Raw genomic sequence first — 5,767 nt, 5'->3', positions numbered from 1 at the left:
ATGCACCGCTCAGTCTCTGTAGGGCTGGACATTTTTGTCGATGGATCGGAGCGGAGCGGTCTGGGTGCGGAGGCCTTTCCGAGCTCTCCTCTCCTCTTTTGAGACAGGTTCTCACTATGCAGTTCAGGTTGGCCTTAAGCTCACAGTGATCCTCTAGCCTCAGCTTCCTGAGTGCTGGGATTATAGGCATGCACCACTGTGGTAGCCCAGGAGTTAAGATTCTTGAATCAATATTTTAAAATCATTGGTTTCAAATCACAGTAAGAAATAGATCTGCATCAGATACCAGTGTACACATGTATACTATATTTGAAATAGACATTCTACAAAATAATGCTTGCATTTAGTACTCATGTGATAGTTTCTTTTTTTATTATTCTTTTCCCCTGTATTCTTTTGTTTTTTAAAAAATTTTATTTATTTATTTGTGTGTGTGTGTGTGTGTGTGTGTGGCCAGCTCCGCCCACCAGGGGGCGGGGCTGGCTGGCATGTGGTGCTGGGGGATTGAACCGTGGTCCGTGTGCTTTGCTAAGCTTGTTCTAAGTAGGTGCTTTAGACCACTGAGCCATCTCACCAGCCCCTCCCCTGTATTCTTTTGATACTGGGTCTCACTACTCAGTTTGGACTCATAGTGATGCTCCTGTCTCAGCCTTTCCAGCATTAGAATTACAGGTACGGGTTTGGGGGCCAGCACAGCCCTTGGTATGGGGCTCAAACTCAGGTTCTTGCACCTGCCAGACAAGTGCTTAGACCACCGAGCTATCTCCCCAGCCCCTTACCTGGTATTTTCTATATTTCTAATTTTTCCCTTAAAAATGCTGGTGTGGTCTTCTAAATAGATTTAGTGTTCATTAATGAGTTGCAAGGAGCAGTTGTGAACAACTGCTTAAATTGATGGACTGTGGGCTGGGGGGCGGCTGGGCTGTCAAGTCTTGGGGACCCACCTGCCAGGAAAGATAGAGAGGGGCCTCTTAGGCTTCTCAATTTTAAGTGCCTAATGCACAGTGAGCTGTCGATCAGGACATGACCACTGGGTGGCAGCCCTGGCAGCATTTTCCACAGATGCACATTTAGCTTAGAGGCTTTCGATAAAATTTCCTTTAAAACAGTCTTGCTTTGTAGTTCAGGCTAGCCTGGACCCCTTGTGTAGCCTAGGCTGATCGCCAACTTTTGGAGCCTGCCTCAGCCTACTGGGATTGCAGGTGGGTGGCACCACACCTGCCTGTCCCCAGGTGCCTTCTAAACTGAATGGTGTCACTAGCCACCACCAAATAGGAAAAACAAAACCCCAAAAGCAGTCCACAAGCGCTGTTCAGCTCCAACTGGATTACCCCAGTCAGCAAGGAAAGCAAACTTTACCCAGGTGGGGGAGTATGGTGGTGCACTGAGGCGGCTGATGCAGGAGGATAGCTGCGGGTTAGAGGCCAGCCTGAGCTACTTGGTGAGTTCAAGGCCAGCCTGGACTAAATAGTGAGACTCTGTCTCCAAAACAAAACCCCAGAATCTTCCCTAGTTGTGTGGCCTGGGGCAAGTTCCTTAACTTTTCTCTATTTACTCATCTGTAAAATGGGCACCGATAACAATGATACCTCTCCCCTCAATAAGACCTAAAGGTGAAATAAGTTGATACACATCACTGCTCAAGCTGTGGTTCCTCTGCATTTCCAGCACTTCCACTTGGGGGTCAGGATAGGAGTGGGGTGGGGCTGAGGAGCTGCAGAGGTCAATTAGCTGCCGCAGACAACAGGAGCCATTTCCCTCTCTCCCCGAGGCAAGGCGAGGAGGTGAGGCGGAGGGGCAGCTGTGAAATGAGCTGAAGCTGGGGTAGGAGGTGGAGGGAGGCTGTGCGGGGCTGGTGCTGATGAGACTGATAAGCCACGACTGGGCTCAGGTGACCCAAAAAACCCCTGCAGCTGGGCCCCTGCCCTTAAGTTTACATGCTCTGGGACCCCTCACAGCCCACCAGGGAGGCCCTTGCCCACCCTGCAGAGTCTGGAGCCGTTCTCTGCAGCTCTCAGCTCCCAAGTCCCTTCTTCTAAAGGGGATCCATTTTCCACACCCCTAGAGGTCACCAACTCTGGCCATCTGCACCCCAAGTTGGCGCCTTCAACTTCTCCTGAATATTAGCGTCTGATACTATTTCTTTAGAAATTTGAAAATGCGCCCCAAACATTAAAGACACACCTGTAAAAGGACTACATTTCTTCTTTTGGAATTGCCTCAGTTGACACAAAAAGCAGAGAAGTAGAAACAGGATCTAAGGAGGAGCCTCAGTAGTTGATGTGAATACAGCAAAAGTCAGCCAGGAAAGCAAACTTTTGGGTTTTGGTAAATACATTTATGAGTTGTGACGTGATAGCTCAGCATACTAAAGTGCCTGCTTAGGCAGAGCGCAGCGGATGGGGGTTTGATTTCTGTCTTGCCCTGTGGGCCCCACCCTTGGGGTGACATAAGATGGCAATTGAGATTGAGCATGGTGCAAGCCTGTGATTCCAGGGCTTGGGAGGCTGTTAACAGGAGAATCACTATGAGTCCGATCTGCATAGTGAGACCTTGAAAACCCCATAGACCCTGCCCTAAAATACAGAAAAAAGGAAACATGGAATAGCTCCAGCACCCCCAGTTTCCTCTTACTATCTCCAAATTCTGTACCCCAACTCCCAGCAGCCACTCACATGTCTTCCTTCCCTATAGCTTTAGGCTTTCCCCAAGATGGCATCCAATGGGATCCTATGTGTGCAACCTGTTCAGTCTGGCTTCTTTCTCTCTGCATACTGCGTGTGAGACCATTCCTTTGAGTTGCATGTGTCAATCGTTTGCTCTTTTTTCATTCTACATAATGTTCCATTGTACCACTGAGTTTATCCATTGCTGGTTGACAGACATTTGGGTCCTTCCAGGTGGGGCTATTATAAATAAGGTTGAAATGGGTACACTGGTGTCCGGTGGGTTTACTAGGTCATGTAATTACTTAAAAGTAAATAAAAGAGCAAATTTTTTTCCAGCTCTCTGGAAACACCATTACCTTTTTTTTTTTTTTTAAATGAGGTCTCACCACATAGACCAGTTCAGGATGGCCTTGAACCCAGAACTCATGGTGATTTTCCTGCCTCAGTCTCCCAAGTGCAAGGATTGCAGGCATGCACCCCATACCCAGCTACCTTTTTCTGGTGTTCTAAAAATGTTGTGGAGGGAGGAGGGAAGAAGGGAAAGAGAGAGAGAGAGAGAGAGAGAGAGAGAGAGAGAGAGAGAGAGAGAGAGAGAAAATCTTTGTAAATAAAGCTCTAATCAATTTCCTGCTCATGCTGTGAGACTAAATTGGGAGTCTGGTCTAGCATTGTGTTGTCTCCAGAAGCTGTACCTTACCTGTCCTCCCAGGTTTTGCTTGTGGAGCCATCAGGGACCTGGGGAGCCTTTGTGCCCCACCTCATTCATACCTGGCCCTCACTTTTTCTTCCCACAAGTTAGTCGCCACGAGTTGCCTTTCCCTTGGTTCATCCCACAACCAAACACCCAGCCACTGGGCCTCCTCCACACACAGGCTCACTTTTATTGAGCATTAGCTACAGCAGGGCACTCTGCAAGAATGATTAATCAAGGGCCAGCCAAATAGCTCAGCAGATTAAAGCACCTACAAGCAGGTGCGGGGACCAGGGGTTCGATCCCCAGGCCTGCTGTGCCAACCCTGCCCCGGGGCATGCTGAGATGGCAATTTAGACAGGGCGTGGTGGCACATGTGTCTGTAATTCCAGCTCTTGGGAGGCTGTAAACAGGTGAATCACTATGAGTCCGATCTAGTAGTGAGACCCTGAACACCCTGTAGACCCTTTCTTAACATACAAAAAAAAAAGGCCAATCACATGTAAACCTCAACCCACCTTGCAAGACAGGTATGTGGCCCTTAACAGCTAAGACCTGCTATCACAGTTAATAGGTGATGGATGTAGAGCCTATACTTGTGACAAGACTACTGCCCCTCCTTCCTCGCTGAGAGGGCTGGTGTGACCTCCAGACCTTGCCAGACCACTTCTACTCGGCTCACAGATTGGTCTTCCCAGAGTATTGCTCTGATAATATCACAAGCCAAATCAGAAAGTCTTCCCTGCCTCAATAAAGCCCCAATGCCAGCCAGGTTTGCCTCTCAAGGGCTCCTACACCGAGCCAAGCTGCCCACTACCTGCAGCATGCTCTGAACCCTCCACCACCACCAGTGTGACCTTGTCCTCACTTTTCCACTGCCTCCACCTGGGACCTAGGGCCCCTTCCTGGGGCGACTGTAACCCTGATCTGTGGAAGGTTCAAAGCCCTTATTTCACCCAGAAGACTGTTGCCATCAAAGGGAATTCCCTTAATTTCTACCCCAAAACTTCTTCTCTTTTCCTTTTAAAGTTTACTTTATTTTATTTTTTAAATTAATGTTATTGAGAAAGAAATAGCAACGAGACAGTTTCAAGACAGGTTAGTAGGACAGTTACAATAAGTAATACATTGCATATTGTTGTCTTCGTAGTATTCATAGTACAAGGTACAAGATGGAGACATGATATCTTGTCTAAACACTATTAGTACAAATCTTTCTTGTCATTGAACTAAGAGAAAGTAGTTATATATCTATCCTATCCCATTGCCACTCAAATATTGTAAGTGTGTGAATTCAGCAAAATAATCCAATATAGTCCAGTAGACCATAATAATACTGGGTTATCCACAGGACTGGCAATGTCAGAAGTTGTTGACTTAAAGTTTATTTTAATTAATTAATTGAGACAGGTCTCAGTAAAGCCCAGACTGACTTCAAACTTGTAATTTTCCTGATTTAGCCTCCCTCCCAAGTGCTGGGATTGTTATCACCAAAACTAAAAGATATTGCATTTGGGTTGCTCGTTTCTTCTTCTGGAGTTGGATTCCAGGGTCTTCCTCTTGAAATAGGGGAAATGAAACTCCCGATCTGAAAGACACCTGGGATGAGTTGGTGTTCTCCAAAACTGAAGAATGAATTTTAGGAACAAATGGAGGTGAAGAGCAGAATATTTACTGGGGGAAAGAAAGCTTCTGTCCAAGAGAGGGGCAGAAGCAGGCCCCTCCCCAGCTGTTTGTCCTTGGGAAGCTCTCTTCCAGGGGCTTGTATAGAGTAAAACCATGCCGTGAGGCAGGTTTAAGGTGGAGAACAAGGGAATTCACTTAGGTAGGCATGAGGTGGAACAAAATTATGGTCCAGTGATGAGATTACAAGCACCATTGCTCAGGTGAAGTTGATTAAATCCAGGATCAAATGGGGAAGCCAGTCACCTATAGGGGCATGAACACGGGATAGGGTTTCTTCATGTTGGGGGTTGGGTTAGTGAATCTTTAGGGCTCTTCCAAGGTGATATCTATTTAGAGTATCAATCCCTGATGCCCATCCCTAGGAAAGTGTGTGGCTGTATTTTGTTTACTCTTTTGTCCTCAGGACTAGCCCACAGTGGGAGTGTCTGTCTCTTCCAAAGTTGCAAAGTCACCTTGTCTTCTATAGGGCCTGGCCTTGTCTGACTGCCTATAATACTTCTATCGAATTTAGCTTCCTACAACACTCTCTTCAACAAAGAACTGAATAAAATGAGTAAAAAAACAGTGGCAAAGTTTATTGGTGAAAGTAAGAGTGAGAGAGACCTTGGCTCTGTAGATCAAGCTTGAGCCACATAAATAGAAAAAGAGGGTGACACTAAATCTCCTGGAAGAGAAAGTAGGTGGAACTCTTGAAGACATAGGGGTAGGCAAAGAGTTCATG

The sequence above is a fragment of the Octodon degus genome, unplaced genomic scaffold (assembly GCF_000260255.1).
Source record: "Octodon degus isolate 3935 unplaced genomic scaffold, OctDeg1.0 scaffold00058, whole genome shotgun sequence".
NCBI classification, from domain to species: domain Eukaryota; kingdom Metazoa; phylum Chordata; class Mammalia; order Rodentia; family Octodontidae; genus Octodon; species Octodon degus.
The sequence above is the reverse complement of the archived record's forward strand: the minus strand, read 5'-3'. Positions refer to the sequence as shown.